Source organism: Micromys minutus, assembly GCF_963924665.1.
Source record: "Micromys minutus genome assembly, chromosome: 25".
Lineage (NCBI taxonomy): Eukaryota > Metazoa > Chordata > Mammalia > Rodentia > Muridae > Micromys > Micromys minutus.
In genome coordinates this window covers 13,586,812-13,609,783 of record NC_137960.1, presented here as the reverse complement: position 1 = coordinate 13,609,783, position 22,972 = coordinate 13,586,812, and positions in this window count along the sequence as shown.

The window sequence follows — 22,972 nt, the reverse complement described above, 5'->3', positions numbered from 1 at the left end:
ACATGAGATTATTGAGAGGCAGTGGCTTGTTTTCAGGAACACCTATTGCTATCAGCTGACACTTGTTTGTCTTGCTTAGCCGATCCATCCACATTCACTTGACTGCTGACAGAAGCACAATGCAGCCCATTACTGGTATGGACCCAACCCCACATGGCAATTGCCACAGACATGGAAGAACAGTTTCTGTCTTTGCCAGATCTTTTCAATGTAAATTTATGTCTTAGTCAATGATTATTAGGCAGACACAAAGGGCTCTGTTTCCTCTATTTATACCTTGATAGCAGGAACTGATACTTCAAATATACAAGGTGATAACCTCATGGTACAAGAAACTGGGGACTGAGCAAAGTAAATGGATATGCAAGGTGGTGGTTTGTATATTCTTGGTCCAGGGAGTGTCACTATTAGGAGGTCTAGCATTGGTGGAGTAGGTGTGGCCTTGTTGGAGTAAAAGTGGCCTTATTAGAGTGGGCATGGCCTTGTTGGGGTAGACATGGCCTTGTAAGAGTAGGTGAGGTCTTCTGGGAGTGGGTGTGACCTTGTTGAAGGAAGTGTATCATTGTGGCTGTGGGCTTTAAGACCGTAGTTCTAGCTACTTGGAAGCCATTCTTCTGTTTGACTTCATAACAAGTTGTAGAGCTCTCAGTTCCTCCTACAACATGCCTGACTGGATGCTGCCATGTTCCCACCTTGATGATAATGGACTGAACCTATGAACCTGTAAGCCAGCCCCAATTAAGTGTTGTCCTTATAAGTGTTGCTTTGGTCATGGTATCTGTTCACAGCAGTAAGACCCTAATGGAAGACATGAGGCATGAAGATAGAATATTTCTCCAAGGATTAGCCTACCAAAATCAAAGGAAAGCACTTTTAGTCATTGTTTCGGCTGGGAAAGCCAGAGAAAAATAATTTTCTAGGGTTGGAGAAATGGCTCAGCAGTTAATAATGGTTGTTGTTTCTCTGTAGAATCTGAATTCCTAGTGTCCACACCAGAAACTCACAAATACCTATAAGTCCAGATCCAGGTATCTGATCTCCACTGGGATCTGATGCCAGCCATACAAATGTAGCATTCACTCACACATACATGCACAGGTACATCCATGCACACCAAGAAAAATAAAACATGATTTTAAGAAGATATATATATATGTATATACATATATATATATACACACATACACACACACACACACATACATACACACACACGCACACACACACACATATTTATCTTGAGCTGGTTGGCCACAGAGACACAAACAAAATACATCATTCCTGCTCTCTTTTTTTCATTTTGCAGAGGGAGATTTGATGAAAAGAAGCCAACAAATTTCTCTTATCTTTCAAGGAACAGATATTAAGTCCTTTAGGCTTCTATACTGCAGCCCCAAAATGGTCAGAGGTGACACTTGACTTGTGACATTTGCATTTCTAGAGTGTCATCCCTTATCCTATGGCATGTGTTTAGTGTCAAATGGACAAATAGTAGTGGTGCAGCCTTTCAATTTCTGCAATAAAAGTGAATCTGCCACTCTATCCAGTCAAAGTAAAAGAAGTGTACAGGCACTCCAAGAGTGCTTTGTCAGTGAAGGAGTTCTGGCTCTGCATCATGTAGCTGTCTCGAAAGCAGTATTGGGTTTCCTTCTTCCTTGCTCACCTTTAAAACAATAGAAGCAAAGGGTATATAATTTTACCATCTGTTGATTTAGATAAATATGATCTGAGTAGACTTGCAGGACAACTATGTACCTTTTTTCATAGGGTCAAGGACACTGGTCTGGTCAGACTTCTTTAAAGGTATCTATTTAATAGTAAAATAGTTAATAATAACTTGAAACATATTGAGTCAACATCTATATTAGTTACATATTATTTTTGTGCTTCACCATCCCCCAATCCCCTCCCCAAACACATATAGAAGGTAAGGACAAGGACAACTTTTTCTTACCATAATGTAGAACCTTGAGATCAAACTCAGGTTATCATGCTTGAAGTCTGAGCCATCTCCTTAGCAGGAATATGGAGTTGTGCATGTAATTACACATAATAATTCTAAATGATAGAGACACATTTTCTGAAGTGATACACAGAAAATTTGCAAGCAAGTTAAATTTCAGTCTTGAATATGGCTTTACATTTCTACGATAATGAGTGCCAATTGGTAATCTATTCCATATATCTCCAGTAACTACAATAAGGGTCAACCAATAATCTATTCCATACGTTTCCAGTATAAAACAACCCACAATGTAGGTGCTGTCCTATTTTCTGTTCTTTTTTAAAAATCTATTCTAGAAACCAGTCCTTTGGCACTCAACTTAGATACCTCTGACCCTAAAACTCAGAAGGCAGAGGCAGGATGGTAAGAATTCGGTTTAAGACCTGCCTAAACAACACAGTAAGTTCTGGGTCATCCTATATGATGACAGACATCAAATCTCAAAACAGGAAAGGAAGAGAGATTCCCCGTGCTTCTCATTAATATAATAATATTACTATAATTATCCTTTATTTTGTGTGACCATAACACCTCCCCTTTTCTTTATAGAATGATGTGTTGCCAGGGCCTAATGTTCTCATTGAGTAGTGGAAACCTCCCAATTCGTCATCTGTTAACGGACTGAGTAGAGAAAACTTACATAAATTAAGCGGGTGAATAAATTCATAGCTGTGAATGGAAATGTTCCCAACACAAGGCAAGTAATAATTCACAACGATCAGGAGGAAATTACCAGAATTAAAACTGGGTCCTAAGGCTAGGACTTTCCCATCCTGTTAGAACAGCAAGATTGAAGTGCTAACTAGTTCAAGAACACTTGCTAGTTTACAAAATCCTGTCAAGTCAGCTGTCTCTTATCCCCGGCACAGATCACTGCTTGGTGCATCCACATACTTACCACACTTAGGATTTCTCTCCCATAGTGTGCTGCCTCAGCCACCAAGGAGTCAAGCCACATGGGCTAAGGATTAAATCAAGATATGCATAGAGTATTATTAAGCATATAGAAAAGAGACAATCAACAAGGTCAAAAGTCAGCCCCAAGCTCTAGGAGACAATGTTGATATCACATACAAGCTTCAAGGACAAATTGCTTTTCAAAGGCTTATTCCAGTTCTGTGAGGCTAGCATGAGGTATACATATTTGCCTGGCCAAATTGATACTTCTGAAGCAGCTCGTGAGCAGATGCCTGGCATCAGCTTGGTCCATCTGGAAGCATTTATGGTAGATGAAGGAGGGGTCTGACTCCCCGTACTCCTGCTTGCTGGTCCACATTTGCTAGAAGGTAGACACTGAACCCAGGATAAAGCCAACAATCCAGAGTAAGTACTTGTTCTAAGGGGTAGCAATGGTCTTGATTTTCAGGATCTTAATTTATGGTAGCCTCATGGCTCCATGCCCAGGGAAGAGGGCTGAAAGAACACCTATGGACACTGCAATTGTTCAGTGCCAATGGTGATGAGACCATATGTTTGAAGTATGTCACCAGATTCCACAACAATACCAGTAGTGCACCCAGGGATGTACAGATAAAGCACCACCCAAATGTCCATGCACATGGCGGGTGTTGAAAGTGACCAATATTATCTGTATCATCTACTCTCTGTCAGTCTTGAGGTTCAAAGAGCCCTTTGTTAGCAACAATGGGTATCCCCCAGGAGCCATGACAGTTTTAGAAGATGTGATACCAGATCTTCCGGATGTCTTCCCAGTTGTTGACAATGCAGTGTTTGATAGATATGTCAGGGTCAGAATATCCCTCTGGACTTGGTCTCATGGGCTGTATCAGAGTCCTTCTGGCCCATGCCTACCATGATGCCTTGATGTCAGGGATAGCTCTAGGATGAAGCAGAACCTGGCTCTGAGGGCATCATTACCAATAAATCCTGCTTTTTACATGCAAGAGCCATTGTATGAGGATCTCCATATTTTCTTCTTCTAATGCCATCAGCAGAGGACAGATGGGGGGAACAGTAAAAAGATGCATGGTACAGACCAGAAGTAGAGAGTGGGCCTAAATTTTTCTTTTTATAATTGGTTATTTTATTTATTTACCTGTCACATGTTATCCCCCCTTCCCAGTTTCCCCTCCACAACCCCCTCTCCCCTCAGCCCCCAGACTCTGAGGGTATTTCTACCCCCTACCCACCGACTCCTGACTCAGTGGCCTAGTGTTCCCCTATTCTGAGTCATCATTCTTTTTACCTTCAAACTCTTCCACTACAAAATGAGCACAATAATTCATCAATATCATTGTTTCAAGGAGTTAGTAAAGCATACAAATTTTCTGGCAAGGAGGTGAAGACAGATGGTGGGTTACACCATCACGGTTATAACTCAGAACCTAATCATAGTACACACAGGGATGCTTTAAATCCAAGAAGTATGATGCTATCAGTAACTGTTAGGTGAGTAATTAAATATCATCAATATAGGTCTGAAGATATACCAGGCCTAACGTAAGGGTCAAACAGAAATTAGAAACATGAAGTAAAGTGAGATATTAAACAAAACCTGGAGAAGTCACTGTCTTAGGTGCAGCTCAGCCCCATCATTATCACTGGAAGATTGGAGCCCATGCCTGGGGCAAGTGTTGACCACTTAGCATCATGCCTTATCAGTCTCATAAGAGTCTATGTTGTAAATATGGGTTAACTCTGGGCACAGATTCCACTTCGTCTGCCTATTGTACCCCTTACATTATGGGCAGGATATCCCTACCCTCTGCTGCCCCCAACTGCCTCCTTGATGATTACTAGAACCCGAAGAGGCATGGTTCTCCTCTCATGCTCTTTACTTGTGGACGTAATTTTATTGTTCTTGCACCAAGATCACTATAGTGGCTAGAAGAGAAATGTCCCCCATTGGCTCATATTTTCCAATGTTTGGGCAATAGGGGATGGAACTACTTGCTAAGGATTAGGAGGTGTGGCCTTATTGGAGGAAGTGTGTCCCTGGGGATAGGCTTTGGTTTTCAAAATCATCAACTGCTCTCTCTGGGGCCTGTGGCTTCATGAATAGAGCTCTCTAGCTCCTTCTCCAGCACCATGGCTGCCGGTATGCTGCCATGATATTGGCCTAACTTCTGAAACTGTCAGCAAGCCTCAGTTAAATATTTTCCTTTGAGTTACTATAGCTATAGCCATGGTGTCTCTTCACAGCAACAGAACACTGACCAAACAATCATTGTAAAAGGAAAGTCTTCCTGGAATCAATCAATGGACCAGGCAGGAGTCACGCCAAAGACAAAACGTATACCCCAGTAAAACACTCAGAAATTAAAACATGTAATAAGTAAGTAAATGCACTGCTTTTAAAGGGGGCTTTAAAGGGATCTAGGATATTTGTTTGATTTCAGTCAAGTACTCCAATATTATGGCCATAAATGTAAGTATGAATGAGTGTTTTCAAAGGCATATGGGTTGTGAGTAAGTACTCTTAGATCTTTCATCCCTGGGCTCACCTCAGGTAAAAGCTGTTAAACACATTCATGTGTGTTATTTCAGTTCATGCAATCTCTTATTTGAATTGAAAATAGAATGTGATTATCACACAACTAAAAGATCTCTTAAACTATCACTTCAATGAACTGTTGCTAATTAGAGTGTGAAGACAAAGAAAGGGACACAAAAAGGAATGTGTCTGGCCATCAGAGGCAGAAGACAACAGAATGCTTCAGGGTGATGTCACATGGTTAAAGTGGACTGGGCAGGGAAAAGACATGAAACACAGAAGTAAAAGTGGGTGGGATGGAACTAAAAATCCATTTTTCTCAGACCTCCCTTGCCACGATGGTTTGATTTGATTCCCTCTTTTGCATGGGGGAGGATTTGGCAATGTCTTATGTTCTCCTTGGTACAACATATATAAACAGTATCCCTGAACTTCAAATCGTAGGAGGGTAAGTTTTATTCACATAGCTAAATTTCAATGAGTTTATATGATTTTTGTTAACTTATGACTAATGAAAACGCTTGCACATGAATAGATTTCTTTGTTAAGGAGCTTTTAATTGTTCCTTTGTTAGGGATATTATATGCATTTTGACTCTGCCCACTGCTGCGTTTTTTGCAAATACACAAGTGGGTAAGTCCAGGCTAGGCAAGACCGTTCTGCCATATGATTTTAAATGTTATGTAAACAGTCATCTTGAAGACTGTTGCAGGCTAAAGTGTTTGTTATCTGGCCTTTTAAGATAAAAAGGTTACTGACTACCTATATGGATGTTATCCTCTCATTTGAAAATTTCAAAAGCTGGGTGGCTTTTAAACAAAACAAGAACCTTCAGTAGCTGAGCACTTTCATCTGGCTGGCACACGAACCATAGCAGAGGAGGAAATGACAGTTATTACCTGGATTAAATACATAGCTAGGAAATTGCTAAAGCACACTTCCGCTTTGTCTATGAGAGAATAGCATGTAAGGGACTGATATTAGTAAGTCCTGCCTTGAGTGTGGATAACACTATCCAGTAAGCTGGGAGCCTGGATAGGACAAGGAATGGAAAGGAAGCAAGCTGCCAGCTAGATTGATTTTTAGTAGGTATGGCTTTGCTAATACTGCCATGTCCTGTGGATTCCAGTCTTTAAACATAAACTTAGACTAGTCAGTCCACAGTGGCTCACTATTGGCAGTCTTTCACGATTGCACACACACCTTTCCCTGAACATATGTGTTAGTACTGCTGGTCACCAACCATGGACTGCAAAACCGGTTCTGTGACTCCTGTGATCACTATCCTGAGGAAGACTGTATGGAATTACCATTGTATTTTTAAAACATGACAAATGCATTTAGTTCTTTCTGACCCGAAAGTAATTAAATTCTTCTCAGTCCTGTGAGCCAAACACAGAAAGGGAAATCGCAGGCCTAGAAAGGTATGGGTACTTTCAGGGGGTTGTTCATTTTCTTTCTTATCGGATGTGGAAATGACTACACGTTCCAGACTGTGTGTCCTAGAAATGTGTTCAGACAGTTTTCCTTTTCATCATGTTTGCTATCAGAAACTTAAGTGAAATTGTTTATTATTTTTTTAAGGATGAAAGTTTCCTTCCTCACATTCATTTATTGTGATCCCTCCCTCATCCCTTCATCTCTACAGTGAACAGAGCCACGTGGAGGCAGGTTCTGGTAGAATATCTCTTATGTACTGTTGAATGCTATGAGTCTTGCCTAATACAGTTATGGCCTATTAAGAACAGAGATGTGTAGTAAACATACTGAGTTTCTTCTGCCTTAGACCAGGTATGTGTCCAGATAAAACAAACACATGGCCTTATATATTTTAATATGCCTTAGGCAGCAAAATAGCTGAGCAGTTGCCTACTGTCTATGCTGTTAGAATCTATTTCCTATCCATAACCCAAGTTATTACTTACTATGTTTCATCTGGGCTGCTCTTAGCTCCAACCAGGCAGGCTTCTGGGCCATATTCTCTTGGCCCATAGCCCTAAGTGGCTTTCTCTTGCATTCTTCTATTCCTTACTGTTTTCTCTCTCCTTCTCATGGTCTCAGCTTGGGAAACCTAAACCCACCTATGTCTCTCTTCCCCAGCTGTTAGCTGCTGGCATCTTTATTTACCAATCAGAATTAAGAGGAGGCAGGGTCTCTCAGTGTCTTATTTCCAGAGTCTTTGGTCTTATGGGCAAACAGTTTTGAGGCACGAAATTAGCATTAGAGTGCCAGCAGCATTAGGCTAACCCACTATGGGAAGGCTTTCTGTTTATTCCCCAATCACTTGGTTTGGATGAATGGATACCACAAATTTGTTCATAAAAATGGAAAACACAGATTCTCCTGTTGTATTACATTAACACATCATTCCTTCCAGGGCTAGCTGCTAGTTCTTTTCATCCTATTGAGTTGGTTCTATGGATCTAACCAGGTCATCAAGTATTGTGTCTTTACCCATTGCACATTCTTGCTGGCATTGCTTTTGTCAATATTATTATTCTGATTTTTGTAATGTATGTGACATGATATGAGAAAACTCCAAAGATGGTGCCTTTCTTAGGAGTGTTTCCCAGTGAACTTTCCATGGGACTTTTAGGACAAAAGCTTTGAAAGATATCTTGCAGGCAGTTATAAAAGATGTACACTTCTTAAAGTCCAATTCCTTCAGACATGTCACAGACCCAAGACAAAGCCCTTATCCACACCCTCTTGAATATAAAAAAAAAAAAAACTGATTCAAGTATAAAGCTCAGATTTGCTTTATTGTTGCTGAGACAAACAGGAGTTTCTCTGTTCGGTCTTGAAGCACAATGGTTTTGTTCACCAAGTGAAGGTCAAGTCATGCTTTTGCTGTGGTCTAGGCAGACTGAGCAGGTTGATGGAATGCAATTCCAGTTTTCTTATTGTTCTGTTATAGATATCTGAAGAAGTCATGATACCAAGTTATTTTAGCTCTTAGTAGATCTTATAGACATATCTAGAATCAAAACCAACTAAAGTCCAATGTCCCTGAACATTGAGTCTATGTACCATATAAAGGGGGGGGGGGTTGAACTGATCTCAAAACATCTAAGCTTTGTTCAGATGAAATTCCCATGGTTATCATTAGTATGTGGACCTCATAGTTTCCAACTTGACTGTAATGAATATGTCAAGAGCACATTGCAAATGAAGTTATAGCACATTTTTCACTGTAAGTGAACTCATAACCCCTTGGGGAGTTCTTTAACTAGTATGCACCATATGACATTTTATTTCCTATTTATTTTTCTTTCTCAATTTATTAGTTCTCTGAGAAGTTAGCACAATGAGTTTTGATCACATTCATATCCTCTCTCTCAACTCCTCTCAGATCCACACCTACTTCCTTATACATGTATAAACTGCATACATACATACATACATGTATGTAGTTTTTTATATATACTGCCGCAAACTCTTAAATATATGGCCTTCCACTGGGCATGTTCAACCCATCAGTTCCCAAGCACTAAAGAAAGCTAACCTTCCCTCATTGCATAGCAATTAATGGTCAATAGCTCCTCGGGTGCGCGGGTGGAGGGCTCCCCAATATTTATGCTGGGAGTTTTGTCATGTTTCAGCTTGTTCATGTTTTGTGGATGCTGTCAGTCATTGTGAGTCCATATGAGGAGCTGATCTGCCATGTCCAGGCTGGTTCCTTTAAGTCATTCTTGACTTGGGCTCTTTTAATTTTTCCTTACACTTTCTGTATGGAACCTGGAGCCTTGGAATGAGGGTATAGGATACGGAGGTACCATTTAGGACTGAGCATTCAAGAGTATCACTCTCTAGACCTTGATCAGTTGTGAGTCTGTGTTCAACTTCCATGGCCTGCAAGAAGGAGCTCCTCTGATGAGGACCAAGTTAAGTCATTCAGAATGGGTTTAATATTAGTTTAGTAAAATAACAGGACTAAATTTCCCAATGAGGCTCATAACATGTCTAGCTATGATGACGGTGCCACATATGGGTTTTCCTCTGTGGAGCAAGGCTGAAGTTCACCCAGAAAGTAGATGGTTACTTTTATGTCATTTATGCCACTGTTGTTTCATTAGACTTATTTTGCCAGCACACCCCTTAAGTGTAGCTCGCAAGGCTTTGTAACATTACATAAAATGGCACTATCCGTTCCTTATATCTTCATTGGGAATACTAACTGGAGTTTGGTTGGAGCAGAAGAAGTTCAAGTCAAGGCAACAGCATCTGTGTTGTCCTAGCAGATACAGGGCACGGGATCTGGTGCAGCACTAGACTCAAGGCTGAGTGGGGCTAGAGGATGAGAGCTCTGGCTGGATTCGGATTCACATTAGGACAGCTTCTGTGTCACAGTGACAGGGGACACTGTGGAAAATTCTTACAGGATCTAAATCAATTTGATGATGAGTTTGCTTGTGTGCTAGAGATCACTTTCTAATAGGAAATTAATTAGCATCTCTTGAATGGAGATGTTGTGAGGGGTTCTGAGAGTTCACTGGGTAAAAGGTGACATTCTTTGTGTGTCTCATTGGTAAGGACAAGCATGAGAAACTGCCAAGGTGTTCAGGGTAGATGCAAGAAAGGAGAGGTAAAGTACAATGAAATCAAGCAAGGCCTATGAGGGGTTAGTGTTGACTGTCAACTTGTCAGAGTCTAAACTCATCTAGCAGACTAACCTCCAGGCGATTTGCAAGGATACTTTAGAATAGCGCAGCCTCTAGGCATTCCCAGGAAGGATTATTTTGATTAGATTGATTGACTTGGGAAGGTCACTCTGGTCTTGGATAGCACCTTTCTCTGGGATGGTGTCCAGAAAGATGTCTGAGTGTGAATGATCCAGTGTCATTCTCTGTTTCTGCAACCCCAGCAGCTGTATGAAGCTCCAGGCCCTGGGACCTCCTGCCACAATACACTACTATAATCTCAAGAGTGGCGTCAACATAAAACATTTTCACCCAAAGTTTCCACCCCATGGTATTTTATTATGCAATAGGAAAAGTTCATGACATCCTTGGATGTGGACCCCCCAGTAAGGCCACAAGGTACTTTCTCCGGGACAATCGAGAGTCTGAGCTATTTTCTTTTCGAGAGAGCAAGGAGAATATAGATCTGATCCATAGCTGCAAGTAGGAGGGTATGAATAGGAGAATAGAAACCAAAGCATGGCTCACTAAGCCACTAATGACAGTAACCTGGCAGGAAACTGAAATGTATGCGCCAATAAAGGCCAGAGACACCTAGGTAGCCTATGTCCCATCTGATGGAATCTGGCTGTCTTCAGAGAGTCTGTTACTGTAATGGAAAACGGTGGTCTAGGCAGGCCACATACCATACTTTTAGAATGCTTAGATGCATGAGCTGTATGCTAAAGCCCCTCAAGTGTCTTAGACTGATACTATATCATGTCTGGCAGCTGAAGCACATCTGCAGGCAAGCCTCAGTCCCTGGCTTTCACGTCATTCATCATTTTACTTATGTGATTGGTCAAGCTGACCATCTTATTTATGATACATTTCCCAACGGAGCAGGACAGCCATGTGCCCAGAAACATGACTCTAAGCTAACACAATCGGTAGAAGTTTATAAACAGGCAGGGTTTAATCGCAAAAGAAAGAGGAATAGAAACTTTATACCTTGCCTCCCATAGGCCCTTTGCTCCTGTGGATATAACCTGCTCCCAGCCTCTGACTCGCACAAGTTAAATTTTAATTATTTCATTCGAGAAGGATTCTAAAGGCAAGATGACTTTTTTTGTGTGTCTTATTAAATTATACTCAGCAGAGAAGAATATCAAAATACTGAAGGGAATGGTACAAAACTGGAAAACTGGACCCCAGTTTATGTATAATAGAACTTTGTTTAGCTGAAGCAGTGGCTAGCTTCTTACCATTACCCTCTACAAGATGTTCTTGTAGATGGACTTGAGCAATGCCTCATGCCTATATATATTCCTAAGCCCTGTAGAAAGCTAGGTATGCGTATAGAAGAAGATCTCAATGCATGAGATTGAAACAAGCTAGTTTCACCATGGCATATACATACACACATGTAAAATATGATATGTGTATAATACATAAAATATGTTTATGCATGGATGTGTCCCCCTTATTGCTATCAGACAGACACCATCTCATCTTTCTTTATTATACCTCTGTCTTAGTCAGGGTTTCTATTCCTTTACAAACATCATGACCAAGAAGCAAGTTGGGGAGGAAAGGGTTTATTCAGCGTACACTTCCACATCACCAAAAGAAGTCAGGACTGGAACTCAAGCAGGTCAGGAAGCAGGAGCTGATGCAGAGGCCATGGAGGGATGTTACTTACTGGCTTGCTTCCCCTGGCTTGCTCAGCCTGCTTTTTTGTAGAACCCAGGTCTACCAGCTCAGGGATGGCACTGCCCAAAATGGGCTCCCCCCACCCCCTTGATCACTAGTTGAGAAAATGCCTTACAGCTGGATCTCATGGAGGCATTTCCTCAACTGAGGCTTCTTTCTCTGTGATCACTCCAGCTTGTGTCAAGTTTCCACAGAAAAGAAGTTGTACTCCCCCCTTCTTTCTGTATGTCTGAACATTCTCAGTACTCAGATGTTAAGTTAAATGTCAACTCCTAGGAAGTTCCCATCTCATCTGTCCCTTCATTTATACTACTGCTCACTGAGATATTTACATGTTTTCAACGTCTCGATTGCATTCTGAAATGTCAGTTTCATCGTTTTAAATTTCTACTTTATGTGCCTGAATATTTTGCCTGCATGGATGGCTGTATAACACACAAGTGCAGTGTCCGTGGTGCCCAGAAGAGGGCGTGAGATTCCCTGCAACTGGAGTTACAAATGGTGATCTGTTATGTGGATGCTGAGTGCCAAACCTGTATCCTCTGCAGGAACAGTTAGCTCTCTTAACCATTGACTCATCTCTCTAGCCCCCGGAAATGTCACTTTCTTTGCTTTTTGGGCCATGTGTAATGCAATTACACTGATAGGTAAACTCTGAATGCAGAGTTCAGAGGTCATTCTTATCCTTATTGTAGTTTTCTTGCTTGTGATAAGACGCCACATAAAGGAGGATCTATAAAGAGAAACAAACAAAATTACAGACCAGTCAACGGCAAGCCCAATGTATTAAAATCATTATTGGGTTTATCTGAATATAGTAAATTAGTATGTGCAGAAGAGGAAAAAACTATGTAGACATGCAGACAGGTGTAGGTGGTCCTACAACTGTTCATATTTTGATATTAATCCCACTTCTGCAAGAAGGGCTGCCCAGTAACGTACTCACATAGGTGACTTCATCTGACCCTTCCCATTTTAATTAGTAAAGTAAAGGAGATAGCCAGTGATTGGGCAGGGAAGGGAGGTAGAGAGAGAGTATCAGAGGTCAGAGGATGGGAGAGGACCAAGACAGGAGTTCCAATATGGACCTCGGGAAGGATGGATTAGATACAGGTGGGCTTTATTGGTATTAAGTAGCTATGAACATTTAAGGATTTTATAGGTCAAATATATAGAAGGGCAGTTTGTATCTTTGTCCATTTGAAGTAATCTTGTTGTGTAGAGGGGTTTGTGGATTGAGAATTGAATATATAAATATGTATGAAAAGCTATCGGGCCTTAGAGTTGTGCTTGTGCTGGGGTTTGGGGTAAATAAACACCCTGGGACAGAGGCAGTAGGACAGGCAGAGTAAATTGAGCAGGGAGGAGAGTTGTGCGGATGGAGTGAGATCGTGGAGGTGGCTCGAACCAAGCGACAGAGTCTGTGGGCAGCTCCATACTAGAAGCTGTCCTGTGGAGTGAGACTACGGCCTGATAAAGAGATGTTTCATTTTTTTAAAAAATATTTACTGCAACAGACAGGGGCAGTAGAAGAAACACACATTTTAGGTCAACTCACAGAACATTTTTTTTTTAAACCAACCACTATATGACAATTTGATTCTCCTTGAAAATCATAGTAGATAAAAAAATTAAATTTTGAGTTACTCTAACCAAATAGGTTATTTTAGTTCACTGAAATATGGATACAACTTTATGGTAGTTCAAAATCCACATGATTACTACTAATATGAGTGTGTCCACTTGTGTATGTGTGTGTTTATGTGTGTGTGTGTGTGTGTGTGTGTTTCTGTGTGTGTGTTTATGTGTGTGTGTATGTGTGTGTGTTTATGTGTGTGTATATGTGTGTTTATGTGTGTGTTTGTGTGTGTGTTTATGTGTGTGTGTATGTGTGTGTGTTTATGTGTGTGTATGTGTGTGTTTATGTGTGTGTTTGTGTGTGTGTTTATGTGTGTGTGTATGTGTGTGTTTATGTGTGTGTATGTGTGTGTGTTTATGTGTGTGTGTATGTGTGTGTTTATGTGTGTGTGTTTATGTGCATGCCACAGCATAGGTGTATAAATCACAGGACAACTTTGGAACCTGACTCTGTCCTTTAATGTCTATGTGATTTCCAGCAATTGAACTCAGCAATAAGCCTGTGAACCAACTCATGGGCCCCCAATAGTTCTGTGCGGGTGCACTCTATTAAATGATCCAGAACTGTATTCATAATGTTTTTTCTCTCTTTCTTTAGTCTCCAGCGTGTACTCCCATGTCTTACATGACATAGGAACAGTGAGTACTTGTTTAATTAATGATATGTTGAAAATTAATTACTTCGCCCTCATAGAGACATAGGGACGAGTACTTAGCTCATTGCTTCATGGACTGACTCATGGTACAGAGTAATTGGAACACTGCAAAAATGGACTGAACAATTCCATAGTATTTTAGTAATTTATAAATTGCAAATTACAGTCTTGATTCCGTTTTTAACAATCTCTCCTGGGATGGCTTGCTGTCTGCAATGTGAACTCGGATGTGTAATCTTTAGGTTCCTGTCATATTCTCTGGGCTCCAACAAACTTAACTTCAAGGACTGCTAAAAAGAAGACAATGCTCAACAAATTTTAAGTAATATGATTAAGGCACAACTTTCCCCCAAATTATAATTTCCTAAGACATTAAAACCAAATTAAAGAGTTATAAATACTTGAGTTTCAAGGCAGAAATATAAAACTGTTGAATTGATATTCAGTCTGAGCTGTGCCTGAGGCAAAGAGCAAGAGGACACATTGTTTTTCCACAAAATCTGAAAGCTCGCTGGGAATTTATTGTGTCCACAGGTAAATAAGAACATTAAGATCTTAGGAAGCAGGAGTGTTTGCCAAACAAAATTTATAAGGATATCCATCACAGAGGATCAGCCTTTCTGTCTCATTTCTCGGACAGAGAAGCCCATACATTTAAAAGTATTATACAAGCTACTACTGTAGCTTAGGACTATAGGTGAATGTTGTGCTAAGGTGTGATGCTTAAAATTTAAAGAACTAGCCTTTAGATCACTTCTTTGCCCATTCCTTACATTCCCTAAGATAGAAACAAACAAACAAACAAACAAACTTTTACAATAAAGCAAAGGGTGTACTGGGGGCAGGCAGGATGGAAGCAGGAGAGACCAGATGGGGGAAGAGCAGAGGGAGAGGTGACTGGAATGCATTTGAGGGGTGGAATGTCACAGCTCCATCTAGAGTTGGATCTGGGCAGCACATCTCCAGCTACAGTCACTGTTGTGAGCACCGCAATGCTCTTATAGTAAGAAGAACATTGTCCTATAATAATTCACATCCCAGGACCCGGGCAGATCCTGAAGCACAAATACTATAGGATTCCAGGTCTGACTGTCTACACATTGCATCTTACCACATATGCAAAGTTGGCTTTGACTTTGTCTTAGTCCATTCTTAGCTAAAAGAGGGTGGAAAGAGACTTCACTGGGCTCTTTTTATTTTTCCTTATATGCAATGCCCATAATGGGATGCGAATTTCCAGTATTTTGTTGTTCAGGAATTCTACTACTTACTGCTAAGAATTCTATATCATGCTCTAAGTTGTAGTGCCAAGTACTTGTCTGATAGGCACAGAAGTGGAAGTGTGCTATATTGATATTGGTAGTCTCCAAAGTAAGAACACTCCTGTAAGAAAAGGCCCCACCAGGGTGTGATTTCATAAGGATTATAGATAGAAGGACATTGTGGGGCTGGTTTATGGTGAGCAATAGGGAAGCATCAAACCAATCAGAACAATCAATAATTACACTCCTCATGACTGCTGCAGATGATGTCTGTGTTTGCCATACCAATGTCTTTTCTGAAGAAAGAGGACAGAATGTGGAGTCTGAATACGTGTATGACTTCTCTCTACTTACTAGGAGCAAAGAAGGTGATATCTATGCACCCGGATTGCTCAGTGCTCCTCTTCTTGGAATTATTATTATTTTTCTTAGTAATGTGGTTCTGGGAAATGATCTACTTTTTGTCTCAGATACAAGGGTCAAGATCTCAAATTTCAGTATTGCATCATACGTTATTTGATTTGAGAGGTTTATTGTTTATCTATGGTGTGTGTGTGTACGTTTGTGTGTTTGAGTAAGTGTTGGGTGAGTCCATGTCACCACACATGCATGCCACAGCATATAATGGAAAATGTTTCTCTCCTACCTTGTTGAGACCCAGTATCTTCTATGTATTTGCATCTCATCCTAGCTTTCCTTTAAACTTCTAGCTGTTTCTCATGTCTCTTCCTCGATCTTGCCATAAGAATACCTCAATTTCAGATATATACCATCACATCAAGTTTCTACCTAGGTAATGGGGCTCAATCTCAGGTTGTCACACTTTCCGGGTTCTCTATCTCCCCAGCCTTCAGTATATTTGCAGATGGCAACAGTGTTTGTGAGTAGGAGTGATAGATCAGAGCTAATACAAGTTTCTACATTGTGTTGTTGATACAATGTCACAGGGACAAGCTTCCCCTCACATTTGTAGCCAAGCCTGTTAGCTGCTGTTGGGGTAACTTTCTGGAGTAACACAAGTATCATAAGCAGGGGCTTTGTAATTCTGGGAGAGGTAATAAACAGAATACTGATGCTGACATTGAAACCTGTAGATTCAGCTGAGTAAGCGCGTGTCAACGCCTATGAACCAATATACTCTCCTTTATATAAGAACTCAAATTGAGTAGTTACTGATTTGAAAAAAAATGAATTTTTTAAAAATAGTCAGTAGTTCTCTATAGTCTGGCTTCAGTTAGCATCTTGTGTTCAACTTCTATTGCCTTTCTTGTCTGAAATTACTTTTGTAACTGCACTTTCCTCTAACTATGCTGAGTTCTTGTTGTCGCCCTAGAAGGTAGAATACCCCAACCCAATGCTAGTGCCTGAGCTTTTGCAAAAAGCCCTTGTATCTCTAAACATTCTACATCTTAGTCTAAGTTTTTCAAAAGTTTGGGTTTCTCGTGAAGACTCTTCTGAACACTCCACATGAACTTACAGTTTTATAGCTACATCGCCCTCTTCTAGCATCTGTGGGCACCCACACACATGTGAACATGCTCATATTAGTTACATATGTCCAGACATGTAAATATAAATAAATATTTAAAAATAAAACTAAGAGAAATTCTTCAAAAAATCAAAGAATTCTCACTTCAGATTAAAGACTATTGCTTTTCCTTGGTTACTTTAACAAATGTAGGATTTGAATTGGTAATATATCTATGTTACAGTTATTACATTTGTCACCTCCTTGTAATGTAAAAGAAATAATTTGAGGGGTTCAGAAAGTCTAATGATTAAAATGAATCTCATATCACGTTTACTGTAGAATCCCAAATTATAGTCATTGGATTTCTAAGGACTCACAGAAACAAGTAGCCAGTAGTACACCTGTCAGCATGTTTACTGCAGCATGTTACAGAGCAACAAAACACTGAATACAGGCAGGTAAAAGAATTATGGATATTGGCTAATTTATACATATGTACACCTTGAGAATACATAATTATATATGCAATTAGGATATTTATAGTTAGATGGACTAATAACAAATACTTAATGGGAGGTTTTGACATTGTACAGCACATTCAACATTCAATTGTAGGAGAAACCACATAATATAATTAAAAGGTATTAAAGCAAGTTATAGTCTGTTATATTGAAATTATTTTACTTTTTATACTTTTCTATATTGATATGAGATGCATAGGCTATGTGATATGTCACTAAAATTTTCTAGAACATTCCTTCAAGAAAATCATTTAAGGGGCTGGCAAGATGGTCCAGTGGTTAAGAACATGTGTCATTCTTGCAGAGATCTCAGGTTGAGTTTTCAGCACCTATATGGTATCTCACAAATATCAGCAACCAGAGGTTCAGGGGATCTGATGCCTCCATTTGACCTCCTTGAACACTGTACTCATGCTATATATAGAATTTATCTAAGCAAGCATACATACACAAACACATAAAAGTTTTTAAAGTCCCTTAAAAAATAATTATATGTGTTACTAGATGTTAATACAATTTATGTTTATACATGCATACAAATTTTATGCATATATACATTTGTGATTATCAAGAAAAACAAAAGCAAGTCCAGTGAATAAGTAAAGTTAACAATTAGTTCGCCATTGAATGAACAACACCATTAAGTTGTTCAGTGAAGAATAAAGTTAAGTCATTATCTTAAGAGTTGTCACAGATCCCTCCTCAGGACAAAAGAGTGTCTTCTACACTAGAAATTATAGTCTAAGATCACTCTATCTTTAAGACATACCAGAGCCTGGGGCTCTTCACAATTTGACTGAACTGTCTCAAAGACTTTGAAATCTTTCACACCATTAGTTCCAGGGGCTATATACTTAGATGTTGACAGATTTTCTTTTTAAAAATTGAAAAATATAAATCATAGATTGAGTGCAATGGCTTGAATGTGGTTTCAGTATCTCCAGGCCTTTATGATTTTTAATTGAATTTTCATTGTGAAATATTAAGTTTGAATAATGGTGTTTGGGAATAGGGCGTTTAAAAAGTGATCTATAGTATTACACAGATTATATGGATTCACTGAGTAGAGTTTAATGATTGAATCCTAGTGGCCTATTAGCAAGATCAAAAGAGGCTGGGAAATAGGCATGTGTGTGCATGACCCTGTCTCATGCTGTATCATCTTGGACTCTAGTAATTAGGAGCTAAGAACAGATGTAAACTGTGAACCTTGAAACACCAAAAACATGCTATCTTAGGGTTTTACTGCTGTGGACAGACACCATGACCAATGCAACTCTTATAAGAATAACATTTAATTGGGGATGGCTTATAGGTTCAGAGGTTCAGTCCATTATCATCAAGGCAGGAACATAGCATTCAGGCAGACATGGTACAGAAGGAGCTGTGTGTTCTACATCTCTATCTGAAGGTTGCTAGTAGACTACTGGCTTCCAGACAGCTAGAAGAAGGGTCACACCCACAGTGACACACCTATTCCAACAAGGCCACACCTTCCAATAGTGCCACTCCCTGGGCTGTGGATATACAAACCATCACCCATGCCAAAATTAACTTTCCTCTTTCCATAAGTAGTCTGATTAAATTGTTTTGTTATGGCAATGAAAAACTAATGTTCAACATAATTTAGTTTAATGTGCATTTGTTCAAATAGTCATTCTGAAGTCACAGGAAAGCTATGGCCAAATGCAAGGATGAATAGGAAAGGCCAGTCATTCACCAAAGAACAAATGCAGACATCCAGAGACATAGTATCATCTTAAAAATTAGTGATGACTAACAGTTATAGTCTAACATAGTGCTGCATCTCATTGTATGCTAGAGAAGTAGTTATTTCAAATTTTAGTGCTTTCTGTGGACAGTTGCAAGTGAGGAGCGGTTGAATAAGTACCTCAAGGGATTCCAAGCGAAGACACCATTAGATTGTGTACCCACATCTTCGGGACAAGATAGTGCAAATAAAAACTCCAATCTTCCTGAGTGTAGCATGCATACTTCAGAGAAAATCTTGAAAACTAATTGAATAATTAAAAGATGAAGTGTGGGCGAATAATTTCCTAAGACTCATTGTGCCTGTTTTAGTTGGTAAAGACACTAGGAACGATTATTAAACAAGAAGCAGGCTCAATGCCCTGTGTCATGTAAAATATCCTTTTGTTCTGTCTACTTCATGATTCAAGCCTATTTTTCAATCATATACAGTGGCATTTACTCCTCCATTGCCAGGCTACTAAATGTCTATTTGAACTCACAGACTCTTATATCCTAGGCTTTGGATGTCCAGCAGTAAGCTGGGTTTCTGAGAATACGCTGGTCACTCCCAGTAGCTCAAAGATTAGGATCGCTTGGTTTGTTGTTTGCAAAACATAAACTGGTACTCTTTCCTCAGATATTCTCCACCAGAGCCTACTTCTAATAGAATGAAATGCAAAGCAGCAACACATTGAAGAGGTTCCCTTGATGGTTGACTATTTAAATTGTAAATTCCTTTAGTGCTGGTGAGGTTCTTAGGGCTCACTGGGTTAAGGTTTAGAGTAACGTCAGTCACATGAATTGTAATTGGGCAACACGACAATCACTAGCATCTTCATTGAGGTCACAGCATCTCAGCAGAGCTCCTTCTTTCTGACCCTATCTGCTGGTGTTGCACTGGCACTTGAGGATCTCACCTGGGAGCTGCCCTTGGTACTATACATCCTTCACAAGCTCCTGTCACATGCTCCTTTGAACCTTCTTTCTTTTATTATTCTTTCTGTCAGGTACCTGATGAGTAGAGAATGCTCACAGTGAGGTGTGAGGAGTGGAGGTAATGAAGTATGTGGAACGGAAAAGGCATAAGATGCTGTCATGTGGCACATGGGATTCATTGCCCTGTGTGGATGGAGGGTCTCACTTCAGTACTGCCTGGCATCTAGTTCTGGACACTGAGCTTTGCCAACAACACAGAGCAGGTATGTGTTCATCACTTCCAAGCAGGAACTTGGCTCCCTGCAGTTTGTTGTCTCTCTTTTTTATTAGGCAAAATAGTAATTCTTGCTTGGAAAACTAAGTACTCTGCCATTCCAGATTTCAGAACAAAATGTGGCTCAGGATTGGGCCTACACTCAAAGGATACTTGGTTATGTGACTAGTGTACAGATGTGTGTTGTGAGCCAGGGTGGCTTCGTTTATTGACTTGGCTGTGGATTATGGGTGGATGAGGAATGTGTAATTTGTCTGTCTATTTAGTTTTGAACAAACTGTTATTAGTGAAGCACAACTGGGACCATCCATATCACTGAAGAGTTTTAGTGTCAGATGGACCTAGATGCCTGCTTCATCTTACATACAGAGGACATGTTCTGACCTCATAAGTGTTCATTCTTACTTTTTTAATTAATCTGTCTCCAAATAAAGGGGTGACAAATATCTGTTTTCTTGAGGTTCCTGTCAGAGATTTTCTAAGTCTATCGCAAGTCAATGACATTAATTTAGATGCCATTACCCTTTACTTGTATCTTTTATTTTGTTTCTCAAGAATTCTAAATTGGAATTTTGATAGCAAACAGCTTGCTGGATGCTGTAGGGAAATGGTGTACCATGGTGCCATGTTGACAGTTTTGAAATATTTTCTCAGGGATGAAGATGATGTCTGGAAAATGAGCAAGCTCTGAACACATGCAAGTCACATCTCATATTCAAAAGGTCCGTAATTAAATTATTGGTATAAAGCAACAGAATAAACCATAAAACATCCATGCAAGGAGTTTACTCTCAATAATGATGTTTGTGTAAAGGGAAACATGGCAACAAGCCATTGGAACCACATGTAAATTTAAAAATAGTGACTGTCAGTAAGTTCAAACTAACACAGGACCATTCACATCCTTGTACTGCATGGGTTTTCTTACTGTCCTTCAATCCTCTGAATTGTTCAAAATAACCAAAGCTCTAAAGCTTTTATCTTGCTATAAAACTCCCTAATCTTAAAATTGACCCTGCCTGAAAATATAGACTCTGTTGCAAAGCTATTTCTTGTTTTAGAAAGAAAGATGGTGTGCTGGGGCAGATCTTTCTTCCTTGGGTGTGGGAAAGAGAAGGCCCATTCATTTCAGTCTCCCTCATCTGTGAAATGAAGTTTCAGTTGTTCAGCTCTGGCTCTGGGATTTTGAATATTCCAGATCAACTCTACATTTAAGTTTGAGGTCTTTTTTTTAAAAGAGTCATTTTTGTTTACATGTAATATAAAATATTAAAATCTAGATACATATTTTAACAAAAGAATAACCGAGAGAGTGCAAAGCATCACATTTGATACCAATAACAAAGATACGAGTTAGCTTACTTGATGCCTTGGTACAGTTAATAACTATTTATTCTGATATTCTCTTAACAACTAGAATTATGTTTTGAACACCAAATGTGCTAATTGTAGAACTAGCGACAAATTCATATAGAGGGTTTTTGTACTTATTTTGAAGCATTATTTGTTGTTACAAGTTATGTAATTCTGATCTCTGTTTTAATCACCTTTGTCTACCTAGATGAGACATATGTAGCTGTACTGGCTTAAAATGTAACCTTTGGCAACTTTGCAGACATTAAACCTCCAACATTTTCTGGCTGGACCACAGTTCATAAGGGCCATTGGAAGAAGTAACCAGCATCTAGCCTCATCTCCTCTAAATACACTTCTTTTTATTAATATAGGATTTCTGGCTGAAGGAGAAGTATATACATAGCTATACTTTCATGGAAACCAAAGCTGTATATAAAATTTAAAAATTCAGGAGATCAACTTTTCATAGAACATCTTCAACAGAACCTATAGTACATAGATATAGATAAACAAATGAAGAAAACAAAGAGGAGGAGGAGGAGGAAGAGGAGGAGGAGGAGGAAGAGGAGGAGGAGGAAGAGGAGGAGGAGGAATTTGAAATGAAAACAGAGAAAGAAACTAAAACATGACATTTCATATTCATAGACTTGGTGAATAAGCAATGGTAAAATGCTTTTACTAGTGAAAAATTATCTGAGGACAATACAATGCCAGTTAAATTTCCAACAGAATTCTTCTGAGAAGAAGATAAAGAGGAGAGAGGAAAGGCAACGTGGGAGGAGGAAAGGAAGGAGAGGAGAGCTGAGGAAACACGAGTGCAGGTAAGGACAGGGGAGGGGAGGGTAAGAGAGGGCAACATCAGCCTGGAACTATAAAACAATTCAATCCTGAACAAAATACAAATCTGGGAGCATCATTGGGCCAAATTTGAAGACATCATGGACCTTGGCCTTGGCAATAAAGCAGTCATAGACCAATGGGCCAGAGGGCCCAGAAATACATTTCTATATCTTCAGCTAACTGACTCTCAACTTACTTTCTTAGTTAAGGTTTTACTGCTGGGAAGAGATACAATGACTAAGGCAACACTTATATGGGACATCATCATGGCTTGCAGTTATTCCTGGTGAGAAAGCATAGCATAATGCAGGCATACATGGTGTTGGAGGAGCTGAGAGGTCTACATATTCATCTGAAGGTAGCCAGGAGACTCTTTCTGCACTGGGCAGAGCTTGAGCATAGAAGCCTCCAAGCTCACCACCATGATACATTTTTTTCCAATAAGGCCATACTCACCCCAACAAGGTCACTTCTC